The following is a 16,724-nucleotide window of genomic DNA, read 5'->3' as shown; positions in this document are numbered from 1 at the left end:
ATATTTGTACAACTGCACGTTTTTGGTCGACACAGACCATCACGCACTCTGCTGGCTGTCTTCCCTACAGGACCCCCCGGCCCGCTTGGTCGCTGAGCTTTGCGGCTACAGGAATTTTCTTTTGTTATCAACTATACTGCTTAAACTTGACCCCAAGAAAGGTAGCGGCCCCAACGACATACCTAATACTTTCCTCAAAAGATATGCAGAGTGGTGTAGTAAATATCTCGGCCTAGTTTTCCAGAATCACTTAAAACTTCACAACTACCTCATGATTGGAAAATTGCAAAGGTAATCCCGATCCACAAGGGAGGTGACACAACATTACCTTCAAATTTCAGACCCATTTCACTAACTAGCATGCCATGTAAACTTCTAGAACACATACTCTTAAAGCACATGACCGTATTCCTAGAGCGCTTTGATTTTTTCTCACCCAACCAACACGATTTTCGCAGTGGTCTATCGACAGTAACCCAACTAACAGAACTAGTCCACGATCTTGCTGTTACAGTTAATAACAGCGGTCAAACTGACTTGATTCTACTTGATTTGTCCAAGGCTTTTGACTGTGTATGTCACAGCAAATTAATAGCTAAAGTTCAAAAGGTTTTTGGTATGGGAGAACTTCCTGCTTGGATAAAAGGTTTCTTAAGTAACCGCTCGCAATTTGTGGTTTACGAAGAAACGCTTCCTAACATGGTCGCAGTAACATCCGGAGTCCCCCAAGGGTCTGTGCTCGGACCGTTGCTTTTCTTACTCTATATTAACAATATCACAGCAAACATCAATTGCAATATAAAACTATTCGCAGATGACTGCGTCATATAGAGAGAAATTAACAATTACAATGATCATATTAAACGATTCTCTAGCCGACATAGCTGATTGGTGCTCCAAATGGCAGATGCAAATAAACATACAGAAGTCCGCGATCATGACAGTAACCAGGAAAACGGTACCATCAATCTTTATTTACGCAATTAACGGCACTCCACGCAACAAAGTTGAAGAACACAAATATCTAGGCGTTACATTAACCTTGGAGCTCAAATGGGACAAACATATCAGTAATATAATCTCAAAGGCGCTGCACAAACTATTTTTCTTAAAAAGAAGCCTGGCGCTCGCAACCAAGTCAACGAAGCTGCTAGCCTACACAACATTTGTAAGGCCTGTTCTCAAATACGCTAACACAGTCTGGTTTCCGCAAACACTGACTAACATAAGTAAGCTAGAATCAATACAAAGGAAAGCTGTGAGGTTCATCCATAACAAATATAGATGTACAGACTCGCCAACATATTTTTTAACCCAGTCCGGTTTGCGAACGCTATCCACAAGAGCAAAACACGCTCGCTTAAAATTCTTGTTTCAACTAATAAAAAATAAAAATAGGATAAATACCTCCCAATACATTTCATTCTCCGAGGCTCGACCTATACGTAACAAGCATGCGCACACATTGACAGAAAACGCATGTAAAAATGACACATTTAAGTATTCTTTCTTCCCGCTCGCAATAGCAGAATGGAACCAACTTGATCCTACTATCATCAACATTGAATCATTATCCGAATTTATCTCGCAAATAGAAAAAACTGCGTGTGAATAACAGTACCTATTATGCATGCAGGGACACCGGCACAGATTGCTTTATTCGTTAGGAAATTTTAGCAAACACTAATTTTCGACAGCTTATTCGTTTGCCATAATGATTCCCAAACACTCGTAGTTTATTTTAGTTACTTCTGTTTTATTACTTGCCCTTAGTAATATCAGTGCTATTGTTATAAAGCATCTTGCTCTTCTACATTTCTTTTTTTTATTATTTACTATTCTGTTTAATCTTTACATGGTTTACTTGTATAGTACTATGTATAACTTGCACTGCTTATGTTGTTTTTTACTTTTTGTATAATCTATACTTTGATTTCCCTGCATTGTACAGCTGAATTATTGTACTGCCCAGCTGCCACGCTCTCGAAGGAGAGCAGCAGTATTGAAAATAAATAAGTAAGTAAATAAATAAATAAATAAATAAATAAATAAGTCTAGGCGTCTGCACACGGATGCTGACTGCCTCGCATCACCCCGCCGATCCTCCCGATTCTGTTGCACGTGATCCGGTGACCTGCGTGACGGCTTTGACTGACATGACCGACATGCGTGCTGAACAACAACGCGACGCATCCTTACAGTCCATCATCGCCAGAGTGCAATCTGGCAGCACCGATAGCACATGAAGCATGTTCTTGCTTCATGGCGGCCTCCTCTACAGCCACAATATCAACCCTGATGGCCTTGAGTTGCTCCTTGTCCTTCTTTGCCCATTGCGATCTGTCGTTCTCTAACAACTTCACGATGCACCGTTGGCGGGACACTTTGAAGTTTTGCGTACATACGACCGGGTACGATGCTGGTTCTTCTGGCCGGCTCTCTACCACTCTGTGTGTCGTTATGTCAAAACTTGCGAATTGTGTCAGCGCTGGAAGAAACCTCCCCTGCCACCTGTCAGCCAACTGCATCCAACTGAAGTTATCTCTGAACCATTCTCTCGCGTAGCCCTTGACCTGCTTGGCCCTTTTCCAAAGATGATTAGAAGGAATAAGTGGATCGCTGTCGCTACTGACTATGCGACACGCTACACCATAAGAAAGGTGTACAACTGATGTAGCCGATTTTCTCCTTCCCGACTTCATTCTCCAGCACGGTGCACCTCGGCAGTTACTTACAGACCGTGGCCGCTCGTTCTCGTCTCGAGTTGTGGACAACGTCCTCTGCTCTTGTGCCACTGAGCATAAGCTGTCCAGCGCCTACCACCCACAAACGAATGGCCATTTTAATTCCATTGATATTTACCAGGGAGAGGTGGGCTAGTTGGTGGTTGATATCGGAATGCATTGTGTAACCATACATTCCAATAACTACATTGACTCTGCTTGTATATACATTGTAAATAAATAGTCTTATACTCCCAACATCCCCATAACAATATGCCTAACGTGGTGCAGAATTGTGATCGTGTAAATAAGCAGGTGGCTTTGCAGCCTGCGATACTGCTACACAGCCACGCATGCGAAGAAATTTGAATGAAAGAACAAAAGAATCTTCAGCGTGTGCAACACACGATTTGGCATCTGATGTGACATCTGCCATCTGTTCCACGGTCTTTTACGCCAGCTTTCCACTTGGCTTGTTGCAGTCGCGCAGCACGTGGCACACAACACAGCATTCTCTGCTGGGTGATCGATGAGGCAAGCGAAGTTTGCCACGACTTCTTGGCTCGATCGGCTTGATCGGCCTGTGAGATTGCACCAATAACGGTGCGAACCCAGAGGCCATGCCCAACTACTAGCTTACGCAGCACGTTGAAGGGAAAGGGAGAAGTGAATGAGTGAAAAATTATGTTGCCGAGTTGACCAAAGCGCAACTTCTGTGTAGTTTTATTGAAGAAGTGCTACGAGCACTGCAGGCTAGCTTCAACGACACCTCCAGTCGAAGCTTTTCTTTCCAGGCTCTCCAATTTGCTAAAAATTGTCAAATCTGACAAATAGTTCAAGTTCAGTCATCATTTCAGATGGTGCATATGTTGCCAATAGAAAAACAGTTGATCAAATTCATCAATTTCTATAAGGAAGAGCTCAGAATGAGTTTGTTATATTTTATAGGCATTCACACTTTTTTGCATGCATATTACATTGTAAAGAGGGTAAAGAACTATATTATACAGTTAAACCTGGATATAACGAAGTTGACAAAAGCTCGCAATTTTTCGTTACATGCAGGTTTCGCATGAAGGCTCGAAACGAATGATGCAGAAACGAAACCAAATAGCTCAATATATCCGTGAAGGTGAACTCACCCTTCAAGCATTTATTTTACACCAAAAAACTGCGTAATTTCCGCTTGCTTCTTCGGCACGAGTGAAGGCACAACACGCTACTACAAAGAAGCTAAATCGTGTAGAGCTCCTTCATCGTCGAGCGAGCCGACGAAACGGCGCATAACGTCCATTGCGTTCATCACCTCCTTTGCAGTAGGCACGTCACACGGATCTGCCTCACAGGCACCATCATCACCGCCATCGGGATTTTGCACGCTTTCAGCTACTGCTGCATCAGACATTTCTTCTGTAGCGACGGCGGCGTTGTCGGCAAATAAAAAGTCAGTCAGTTCAACGTCGTCGGGTACACCACCGTTAGTACATAGCTCGTTCCACGCTTCGGCCACATCAGACGGAGTAGAAAGGTCTTCCTCCTCCTCGTTGGCACCAGCCCGTGCGTTTTTGGCTATTCCGGCCTTTAAAAAGCAATTCGCGATAACTTCTGCCCTGACCTCTTGCCAGGAGGCAGCAAGCATCTCGACTGCTTGACAAATGTCGATCTTCATCTCCCGTTCCAGACGGATGTCGAGAAATATCTTCAGGATTAGTCGGCGCCGGTAACAGCATTTAAAACTGTTAATGACCCCTTTGTCCAGGGGTTGTATTAGGGACGTGCAGTTGGCCGGGAAGTAATGCAGTTCGATGTTTGATAGCTGCAGGCCCTCGACGTGGTGCGCCGAGCAATTGTCCAGCAGTAGGCAAACTTGACGGCCTTGCCGCTTGACGTCCTGGTTAAATTCCTTTAAGGGGGGACGCGGCCCTTGAAAACCGAAAAATAGCGAAAAAGTCGATTTTTGAAAAACCATATTTTTGGTTTGTATGTCTCATAAACTACCTGTTCTGTAATTATCAGCACCTAATTCAACCGTAAAGTACCAAAAATAACGCTACTTTTGAGGCCACCGCGGCCCAAAAAACGCGCAAATGCCGAAATGAAGGCAAACTTCGCGGGCGCGCCATTCCCGGCCCATGCGGCCTGCCCGCGCCATCTTGGTGTCGTTTTGACCGTGGATTCTTTGTCTATATTTTGCCGCCTTGCAAAATGGCATCGTCGGCGCGGTTGAGACGCTATTGGCGTTTTCCTGCGATGTGATGCGGAGCGCTGATTGGCCGGAGCAGTGCATTCAAATCTCGCGGGCTAAGGCACGCCTGCCATTGGCTGCTGCGCGGGCAGCGGCTGCTGCTCAAATCTCGCGGGCTAAAGCGCGCCTGCCATTGGCTGCTGCGCGGGCGGCGGCGGCTGCTCCCTTTGTTGCCGCGCTCGCGTCGTTGTTGCCCCTTGCTCTGTCGGCCTCAACATGAGCTTGCGCGCTGCTCATCGCCTTGCGCTATCTTTTAGATTATTTGTTCAGCTTTTCTTTTTTCGCTAGTTCTTCGCTGCACGCGATGCCGGCAAAGCCCAAGACAGTGCAGATGTTCGGTGCACGGGAGCGCGATATGCGTCTTGTACGAGCATCGAACTTCCTATCTCTCGCAGCGAGTGCCGACTGCGTAGACGCTTTTCAGCGGCGGAACTGTGCTTTCGGCTGTCGCCAGTCGAAAATCCGACACACTGAGTGTGCCTGGAGCCGCAAGAGCTAATTAGAAGCTCCGCAGGAGCTTTCTAATAAAGAAACACATGTGTTCAACTTTAAGGCCTGTTTTCTCGGAATGGATTTTTTCGCTAGTAGTGGTGCTGGGGAAGGCGATATCTCAAGAACCGCTCTTCAGATTTGTATGCCGTTTTTTTTATTCTGTTCCTGAATGACTTTGCCAGGGGGTAACAGGCTTCTTTTTTTGAAAGCTGGTGCAGTTAATTTATAATAAGCAATTAATTTTTGATGGATGTGGTCATTACTGGCTACATCAAATTCAAAGTTGTCTTAAAAATTTTTGGAGGGGAAATTAAAGAAAAGGGCTCTTTAGCCCCCTGGGATATCTATCAAGGGATCATCACAGTGAATTTCAGCTTCCTACGATGTCCTGGCATTTCTCCAGGCTCTTCCTCAGGCATATACATGAATCACCTAGTTAGACCTCAATAACTCTGGAACTAATAAACATATCTTCATGAAACTTTGCAGTTCCTCATAGTTCAGTGGTGTGAACGTACCCTGAAAGTTTCATCTGGATATCTTAAAAAATAAGAAAGTTCGGTCTCCAGGGTAGCCTCCCCCCTTAACCACTCAGAAAATATTGGCCGAGTCATCCACGCTTTGGAATTCGCCACATACTTCACAGGCATACGCTTCGTTCCCTTAAAACACCTGAGACGGGCACTTTTGCTGACAACTAGCGGGACTCGCTTGTCTGTGCCGTCGAGGTTGGCACACAGCAGAATCGTTATGCGGAGCTTGCTCTGCTTTTCGCCGCGGCAGTCATCGCCTTTTAATGCTAGCGTGCGGCCCGGAAGCATTTGATGAAATAGAGCTGTCTCGTCGGCATTGTAGACATCAGCCGCCTCGAAGCGACTCAGGATTCCAGGCAGCTTGTCAGCCACCCACGAAGCAGCAGCATCGCTGTCTGCCCAGGCAGATTCGCCGTTGATTACTCTTCCGACGACACCGTGCCGGCTCTTAAATCCCTGCAGCCACCCGTTGCTTGCCTTGAAATCATCATGGCCCAAGATACATGCAAAATCCTTTGCCTTCTGTTGCAAGATCGCGCCACTTATGGGTACATTTCTGGCTCGCGTGTCCAAAAACCACGTGAACACTGCCTTGTCCACATCAGTGTATGTGGACAGCTTCAGTCTTTTTTTCTTCGAGCTTGTTCCCGACTCCACTGCGTTGCTGATGCTGTGTTCCGCACTCAAAATCATTGATAGTGTGCTCACTGGAATGCTGAAACGGGTAGCAACGTCCTTCTTTTTCTCGCCCGCGGAGACTGCATTTAAAAGTGCGAGTTTGTCTTCAAAAGACGGAACTTTTCGTTTTCTGGCAGTGGCACTTATCACATCCAACCGACGACACAGTTAGAAGCGGAGACGCACGACTAAACGCCGACAGGCAGGCCTAGCACCTCCAAAACAAGTCGGACAAACCAGTACCAGAGCACAGTTGACACACGCACACATGCAGAATGCAGGACAACACTCAAAATGGCGAATGCAACGCATCCATAGAGAAAGAAAAAAAAGTGACGCATATCGTTCGTCATCGTCCCTCCCCCTCTCCCTTCCCGCGCCCTGGCAACGAAAAAAACCGGCTATCAGCATTGCTTTTCAAGTGAATTCTTACACATAAGTGTGTCTAAGCCGTTGAAACAAATGAAAATCACAAAATAAGAATGCTTGTCCTCAAATCTATATGAAACAAAATAATTCTGCAAGAGAAATCAGCTGCCGATACCAATGCCACCTGTTGCCATGCTAGACAAGCAAAGCCTGAAAAGACTGCTACGTTAGGCACGGAGCGGCGCTAGTTGCCGCCATCATCATCATCATCGCTAACTTTGCTCGGTCGCGGCAATCCCTGGCGTTCGCGTAGCTGCTGGCTTCTTACAGCATTAATATTCAATAATCTAGAGCATTTCTTCGGCCGAATTTTCCTTAAAAGTGCAAAAAGTAATGACTGATCAGCTTTGGGAGTTCGTTACATCAAGGCTAACCGCCGCAACGCGTTCGTTGCATCAAGGTCGAAAATGCATGGGCTTCAATGGGGGCAGCGTTGGGGAATTCAAAAACTTCGTTAAATCCAGGAATTCGTTACATATAGGTTTGTTACATCCAGGTTTAACTGTATGTCAAGACGGGCTGAAACCATATCACCTGATGATGTCACTCTCTAGTAAGCACATGAAAAAAAAAAGCGACTTAATTCAATTTGAATACTAAGGAGTACTGTTTATGTTATTCAAAAAGAGAACAGAAGGCAGGGGTTAGTAAAATGCACAGCAAATAAAGTGTCTTCGAAAAAAATTGCAAATGTAGTCGGACATTCACAAATACGAATAAAAAGGAGATGCACATAGAGGCAAATATATTCGAATATGAGCTATTTCTATCAACTGATAGCAAGCTCATGTGGTATGAGGCCCGAACTCTGTCACAACTGAGATTCTATCTCAACCGCTCGTAAGTCAACCTCAACTGTCCTGACATACTCTCAGCCCGCGCACGACGCCCGAGTGTTGTGTTTCACTGCTTTAAAGAGTTTATTTTGGTTTGGATGAGGGACACCTGCATCTCGGCATCAGCCAAAATTTTGTTTTTTGAGCTCAAACTTCTTCAAAATGGCGGCAGCAAGCTTCCTTTCCCGTTTATTCCTCAATGCATACATAATTTCTGTTCTTGTCCTCCTTCTGCCACTCGTTCACCTCAAGGACCATTTGAAGCATCTTGGCCAGCTGCACAGTCCACGAACGATTTTTAGAACTCCCTAGGGGTCAGGAAAACGTTCGAAAAATCGGCCAGTTGGAAAAAAATAAATGCGTGTTATTTACTGCCCTTAGGGGCTCAAACCGCGACAGGCACGTTCGAAAACGCTCTGAAGGCTTGTCGGTACACATATTAGGCATATCGGCGCTCGTACTGTGACAGGAAATACAGGGTGCACGCGTGTATAATTAAGGAATCCATACTATGTTCCGTGCCACTAGCCCCTTCCCACGCTTGTTATGCTTCACTGCAATACTTCTGCGTATGCTTCACCATGTAACATTTCTGTACAGAGGCGAAGCTAACTTTCAGGAACCGGCTTTATGCAACGCACCGTGTTTTCTAAGTTCCTAAGCCGATCACGAGGACCACAAATTCGGCGTCCGTGCCATTGCTGACAGCAGCTAATTCTTTCAATAAAAAACTCGGCATCCAACGGCCAGAAACTTCATAGCGAACGTCCAAGCAACTAGGCCTAGCGTTGCCGCAGTGGTGGCAACGGCTGCCAGCGGATCTACGTACGAGAGTGCCGGTGCGAGGTGGCGAAGTAATCAAAACGGCAGCGGTGTACCTTTGATTATTGCCGTTTCGGACCCGCGGTCACGGAAAACGTCCGGAAAATCGGACGGCGAAGAGTTCTTGCGTCCGAAATTTCACACGTTCTGATACGTTGACTCTATGGGTTACGTGGCGGTGCCGCAAAGCCGTCCGAATTATCGGGAATCCGGAAAGTCGGTCGTTGACTACACACTGGCAACTCCTCCAGCCGAGGACAGCGCGTCAAAGACGATTCATTACGATTCCTGTCTGGTGCTCGAGCCAGCATTACCGCGACTTTCGACACTTTCAATAAAATTGGCGCTAATTTTCCCTGATAGAGGCCCAAATTCCCTGAGTTTTCCCTGATTTTTCCAGACTACACAAAATCCCTGAGAATTCCCGGTTTTCCCGGTTGGTAGACACCCTGACTAGAAACGCAGATGTATTTGTGGGCACGTTCGGCCCACGAAAATGAAACAATCTGATCAACCGCTCTCTCGCGGCCCGGCACCTACCACGGCTCCACTATGTGAGCACGCAGGTTTGCTTGGCCTGACTTGTGCCGATTTTACGCAATCTCAGAGTCCCTGCCTAGCTGCATCAGCTCAGCGTGGCGTGCCGCAGCGAGAGAGAGAAGTGTAAGCGCAGGTTTTTTAGCACACTGCAAGAAAGCATCAACATCGACGTATGGCTAGGTGCTACAGCTAGGAGCAGCACTGAAGATTCTCGGAGGGTGCACCTAGCTTCACTAGCTATGTGCCACAGCCAGAGAGATAAGAAAGAAGTGCTGCTTGCACACCGTGCGCACGGCTGTTGTGCACGTCGACGAGCAAAACCAGTGTTACTTGACAGCACACCTGGCAAGGGAATTTTGAGCTGCCGTGTTGAACAAGTGCGAAATCTGGTGGAAGGCAATATGCTTCGTGCTCATTGGTCGGTATTTTGAATTAATCTAGTTTATTACACCAATTGGCAGAACCATTTTACTTCGTTAGGAGAGGTTTGAAACACATAAATCTCTATTGCTATCACAAAGGGAATTGCACTCAGTTTGTTATATCCATTATTTTCTTATATCCCATCTCGTGAGATTCAAGAGCACATGGTGGTAAAAAAAAAAAAATTTGGCAAGCCCATATCCCGCTGACCGCCGACAATAATGCACTACCACTGAATCAATATATCCACATGATGCATTGCCACGGTCGATACGAGTTATGTATGAGGTGTGTACTGCAGCAGGATTCAAATTTTGCACTTCCCTAAGAACACTCGCCGAGTGCCACCGCCGCAAAGCCTGGAGCGCCATCCGAAATGCATGGCACATCAGTGCGTAAGAACACCGAGAAACGTGCCATGCAAAAACCAGGCTCCACTCTCGGGCTTCTTTCTGGACACAATGCATCACCTAGCAGTGCTGCTGCAAGGTCTGCGCACGGCTTTTGAGATGAGAAGCGTGGCACGCCAGTGCCTGCAAACGCTGAGAATTGTTCCCTCACTAGCCGCACACTTGGTGGCACGTACTCAATGACCCAAGTTGGCAAGATGTTCATTGACGAATGGCACACACTTACTGGCCCAGTGACCCAAGCTGGCATTACAAGGTTCACTAACGACCAGCACGGGCCGAGTGGCACACACACAGTGTCCCAAGTCAGTGCTTACCCGGTCCCAAATCTACGGTGACCCATGTTGGAGTGAAAGAGGATCACTGAAGAGTGGCATGCATGTGCACATTGGGGCATGGTCAGTAACCAAAGTTGATCTGATGGTTGGTTTCAAACCCCATTACTCGGCACCGCAGCCCAATGAGCTAACCATTTCACCATGGACTACCCAGTGATCCAGGTATGCAGGAAAATGGTTAGACACAAAGACAGATGGACAGATAGCTAGCCAGCCCCCTAGAAGTCTGTGAAGTATTGTATTTACTTGATTTTAACGCGCACACGTCTTCTGTGAAAAAAAAAAAAACCCTCAATTGTAATGTGCACTGTAGGGGTTGAGGACGGACTTCGGGATGAAACACTTGGGAGGTTTATTTTACATTATTTACAGAGAGACGTCAATGAACAGTCGTACAGTCATTACGGGCCGGCAGCAACTCGGACGCTGCGGCCCGCGGCAAGAAGTTCGAGAGAGGTGAATCCGGGAATGCTCTAGGAATTCTCTTGCTGCTCCCGGTCTCTCTTTTAAGCCCTTCGATGACTGGAAGACGCGTCATGTTCGGCCAATGAGAGAGTCCGCTCAGATGACGCCATTTTCGGCGAATGGTAGGCGCCCGTGCAATGGTGTCATACCTGGCGAAGAGTGTCACCGCTTGCTCCCCCCTGCAGTCTTGCCTTGCTGACTTACGCACCGTCACAAGAGCCAGGAGGGGCGACGGCGGACCAAGGCGGGCAGAATTGGTCTTGCCTCGCTGGCTGGCAACGCCTTGGCACAATGGTCGTATGGGGGCTACGCTGCCAGGCCTTCCCGGTACATCACAGCCGTCCTGCTTCGGGACCCACTTTCCTTGCAACAGTGCCGGGCTATCCCCTCGCTTTCTGGAAGAGTCAAGCATTGAATAGCTCCACCGGCGGCATACGAAGTGGGGGCATTCAACTTGTTTGCACGTGCGCTCCTCTGGAATGTGCATTCCGTGTTTCTGCGCTTCTCAATTAGCTGTGCTGCGATTCGATGTGGTCTGGGGAACTCGAAGGGGGCTCAGAAAAAGGTCCCGTATCTAACAGCTCGTCCTCGCCCCGGAAATTCGGAATAGCCGGTGAAATCAATTCGCTGGCCATGAGGAACGCTGAAAGAACCTGCAGGGTACTGGTGTCGCGCCTCGTTTGACGCACTTCGGGATCCTGGGCCCTGGAGAACGTACGTCAAACAAACAAAACAACACAGCGCTGCATCTCGTGTAAGCGCAGGCTCTTCACCCCTGACTCGCCAGGCTATTACTGAGTCAAAATGAACCCTGATCTTTTATTTCCCCAATTTTGACAAAGCAGTTCCAACCACCTTTCCAAACAGCTATCCATATCTCCCCAAATGCCGACAGGACCAGAGTGCTATTGATGTTGCAAAACAAAAGGTCGTTGCCGTTGTAAACAAACAATGTAAACAGCTGAACATAACTTAAGTGGCCTAACTACACGAACAGCATGTTTCAAATCTATCGCAGTGGCATACTTATCGCACGTATTGGTGCCACTGAACAATCTGGTCAACCTCACAAGTACGTAATCACAAGCGCACTAGCCTTGTGGTCACTAAACAGAACGCGTACTTGCATCGTAGGCAAACTTTTCATTACGCCTACTCACATGTCTTTCTCTAGTCCATACAGGACACGTGACTTAAACGAACAATTAAACTTGCGGGACTTACACACTCCGCAGAACCCTTAAAATAATGTGTCTTTTAATAACTCGTTCCACGCATACTTATCAGAGAAGTCAGAATACGGCTGCCCTCAACACACACGAGCAACCCAGTCATAAATCTGCTTCCTTCCGTCCACACAGGACACGCGCTAAAGGAACTAAGGACGCTTTTCAATGCAAATGATGCACTTACTGAAAACCTACGCGGTTAACCTTAGAAAATTAAAGAAACGCTTATAAAAAAAAAAAGAAGGTCAACTAAAACACACGCACGTTACGATAGGCCTCTCAACAATAACCTTGACACTCAGGTTACTCACTCACACACAAAAAAGAGCCTATATACTCATTAACTAACACTCGCGAGACTACATGTTTAAATAAACCTCATCTTTCAAATCTCGGAGCTTCTCAAACGAAAACACAAACAAAGCTCAAACTTTACACATTGAAAGAAATCCTAGTCTCAAATCGCGAAAACTTTCCGAGCTCAAAATAAAAAACAACACTTCATTTCTACGGAAGCGCTCCTGGCCTCCCTTTCCAAACGCTTATGTCTGACTCATACTTTGAGCCGTACCCGAGGTGGTCGCAGTTTGAAAGCTACTCTGGCTGCCGAGGAACAACAAAAGGGCTGACTCACTATCAGCTCCCCCAAGACGTTACGATCTCCTGCCAATTTGCGTCCTGGCGCCCCGCTTTCCTCACAAACTCGATTGACCGCGTCGCTACTCCCCACCTGGTCTCGTCCTGCCACCTTGCGCTTCTTCGTACTGCACGCTGAGCTTTGAAAAGAACTACGGAACGACGAGGAGTTTAACTGCCCCGTGCCCTTTGTCCGCGTCCGTGCAGAACATGCTTCGCGGTCCCCCTTTGACCGGTGGCTCGAACGTTTTGGATGCGTCAACATCGTCCGTGATGACCGCACCTTTTTCCTCGCGCCCTGCCCTTTTGGGTTTCTCGCCATCTTTGGCGGCGCTACATTAGTTACCGTCTTTCGGTCTTTACCACGCTTCTTTTTACGGCGCTTTCTCTTTGCACTCGCTTTCATGTCGCCTTCTCGTGCCTCGTGCTGGCCGGTACACATTTCGTCGGCCCGGATCGGTCTCTTACCCGCACAGTCTGAGTGATTTACATTTAAATCTACTCTCACTTTGCCTCGACTGGTGGACAGCCCAACCAACTCTGGAACAATGCAGCAGGCTTTACTCGAGTTATGCAACTCGCACTCTTGCGAACTGCCCTCTACTGCATTGCCCAGCTCATGCTGTGCATCAGCACACAGCCCGTCGATATCGATCGCTGTCTCACGCGCACAGTCCGAATGATTAACAACGGAATCATCCCTATCTAGGCTATCTAGACTGTCGGAGAGCCGCACCGATCCCTGAACAATGCAGTTGTTCTCTCGTGAACTGCGGAGCTCGCCATCCTGAGAATTACCCTCAACTGCATCGCTCAGCTCGCACTTCACTTCTGCACGCAGATCTGGCTCTACATGGGTGCTCGCGTCTGTCGGGTCAGCAGTACCCTTTTCTTCGCTAGCAACCTCGCTAACATTACCAGCGACGCACACGCGCGGTAACTGTGCCAATTTGTTCACAGCTGGCCTAGCTGTCTCTACAGTCATCTGTTGGCACAGCACCTTGTCGCTCTCCTTGCGGCCTTTAACGGCCTCTGTTGCCACTAAGGCATTGTTAGCAGCTAGCCTTTTCCCTTCACTTATGAATCTGCAGCCAATCTCACAGGCACTACTCTTCTCGTCGGCTTTTGGCGAAAATCCGCTCGATGCTGCCTCATTTTTTCGCTCTGTACTACCTACAGAATTCTCAGACAGCCGTTGTCTCTGTGCCATTAACGGATCACAATACTGCATCTCTTTGATCAGTGCTGCCTTCTCTCTCTCATACTTTTGCTCACGCTCACGCTTACGTTCCTGATACTCACGTTCGCGTTCATTCTCACGTTCGTGACGCTCACACTTAAGAGTAAGTTCTTGAAGCTCACGCTTCCATTTATTCTCACGTCTTCACGCTTACGCTCACTCTTATGTTCACGACGCTCACGCTCACATTCACGACGTTCACGCTCCCGTGGTTCCTGTATCACCTCCCAAGCAAGCTCAATGCTTTTATCATCATTGCCACTATCTTGAATGGCCTTTATGATAGCTGGCGTTTTCATCTGTTCATCCGCCTCAACTCCCAAATCGTCGCACACCAACAACAAGTCTAACCTCGTCAACCTTCTAAGATCCATGGCAGCTGCCCCGACTGGTAGTTAGAACTGTTTTCCTTAATTTATTTGTGCAAACACACAATGCAACAAACTCCCGATTCCCAGAACTATCAAAATGAACACACAACATTTGAGTCTGGCGAATCAAAAGGAAAAAAACACGTGCTCACTTACGGTGCAGCACCCTGCCATCCGGTTCATTTGTCCGCTGTTCCCGGTTCCTCAGAACTCCCTGGGTCGAAGGCTCGCTCTTCTTCGCTACTCCCAGTTTCTTCGGACCTCTTTCGACGAAGGCTCTCTCTTCTTCGCTCTTCCCGGTTCCTTAGGATCTCTCTGGACGAAGGTTGATCCGTAGCGCTGCCACCAGCTGTTGCATTCGGAGGCAATCTCACCGCTGCCAACCCGTTGTAGGGGTTGAGGACGGACTTCGGGATGAAACACTTGGGAGGTTTATTTTACATTATTTACAGAGAGACGTCAATGAATAGTCGTACAGTCATTACGGGCCGGCAGCAACTCGGACGCTGCGGCCCGCGGCAAGAAGTTCGAGAGAGGTGAATCCGGGAATGCTCTAGGAATTCTCTTGCTGCTCCTGGTCTCTCTTTTAAGCCCTTCGATGACTGGAAGACGCGTCATGTTCGGCCAATGAGAGAGTCCGCTCAGATGACGCCATTTTCGGCGAATGGTAGGCGCCCGTGCAATGGTGTCATACCCGGCGAAGAGAGTCACCGCTTGCTCCCCCCTGCAGTCTTGCCTTGCTGACTTACGCACCGTCACAAGAGCCAGGTGGGGCGACGGCGGACCAAGGCGGGCAGAATTGGTCTTGCCTCGCTGGCTGGCAACGCCTTGGCACAATGGTCGTATGGGGGCTACGCTGCCAGGCCTTCCCGGTACATCACAGCCGTCCTGCTTCGGGACCCACTTTCCTTGCAACAGTGCCGGGCTATCCCCTCGCTTTCTGGAAGCGTCAAGCATTGAATAGCTCCACCGGCGGCATACGAAGTGGGGGCATTCAACTTGTTTGCACGTGCGCTCCTCTGGAATGTGCTTTCCATGTTTCTGCGCTTCTCAATTAGCTGTGCTGCGATTCGATGTGGTCTGGGGAACTCGAAGGGGGCTCAGAAAAAGGTCCCATATCTAACAGTACCAGTTTGTGCTGACCTAAAGAAAGAAAGTCTTTCACAGCATCGTGCACCTCATGCTTTCATACAGAAATACAACTTTCTCATTTGGAAAAGAAAGATTTACTCCTTATGGACTAGAGTTGCAATGAAAAAAAGAATGTTGCAGTTTCCCCTGAAAGGCAAAGCATTGATTGCGATAGCAAAATAGTACACAGCTATACGAAGTAAGTATAGTAGTTTTATCGGCCGTATAAGCTTGTAAACATTCGCTTCGTAACTAAATTAAGAAGCATGGCGTCATGCGCGCACAAGCAAACATGAACATGTCTTACTCGATGACCGCGACAACTCGCTGTGATAACGCTGGAGTGAGAAAGTGCAGTAGCAGGAGCAAGCAAATTGACCTTTGTGCTACCACTTGCTTCAACATGAACTAAGTGATGAGTACTCAGCGCGCTGCACCTAGACTCTTTCCTTATCACAGATCACTCTCAAGATAGGGCCCGTGACGCCACACCGTAAGCAGCAGCCACGAGAGTAGAACGCCTCTCCTGTTTGTGCCAGTCACGCACACACATTTCAGGTCATCCGAATGCCTGTGATGCAATCCGATTTCCGTCCACCTTTGCACAAGCGATCACTTTCCTTTTAATTGCGGTAACATGATGGACTTCAGTCGGTACTTCCATGCTGGTACAGCAAATGCAGAAAATGGGAAGACAGACGGTGGATTAACCTATGCACACATACTACAGCACATGGAGAAAGCTACAGCAGCTAGGCTTGAAGTGTATATGAGGCGGCCATTTTGAAATCCCGATGGCGATATGGTAACACAAATTTAGGGTCGTACTCGATTCTAATGCGCATGCAAATTTTTAAACCCGTTTTATCGGAAAAAAGGTGCATGTTAGATTCAAGTAAACACGGTACCTTAAAGGGCACCCTCACCAGGTCTGGCCATTTTGAGCTGACAAGTGCAGAATGTACAATGCGCGCCAACGACCGTGTTTGCAAAGGATTACGTACAAACACAAAATCAGGCATACGTGCCACGGCCTTTCAGGCCGCGGCACGTATGCCTGAAATTAAATTTGAACGCTGTTTCCCTCTTCACTCGCGTCGAATCTGCCCGGAGAGGGACGGTGACGTAGTCGGGTTCCTGCACCTATGTAATCGGGTCCGCAGTGTGACGTCACTCGTGGTGA

At 47.8% G+C, this 16,724-nt stretch overlaps 1 protein-coding gene across 4 annotated transcripts in view; it reads right to left on the bottom strand.

The window, feature by feature from the left end:
* Positions 1-16,724, bottom strand: part of LOC142558596 (26S proteasome non-ATPase regulatory subunit 13-like) — a 283,634-nt gene that overhangs the window by 108,712 nt on the left and 158,198 nt on the right. The window lies entirely within an intron of this gene.

The sequence above is a fragment of the Dermacentor variabilis genome, chromosome 9, assembly GCF_050947875.1.
Source record: "Dermacentor variabilis isolate Ectoservices chromosome 9, ASM5094787v1, whole genome shotgun sequence".
Lineage (NCBI taxonomy): Eukaryota > Metazoa > Arthropoda > Arachnida > Ixodida > Ixodidae > Dermacentor > Dermacentor variabilis.
This window is presented reverse-complemented; position numbering and strand designations above follow the sequence as displayed.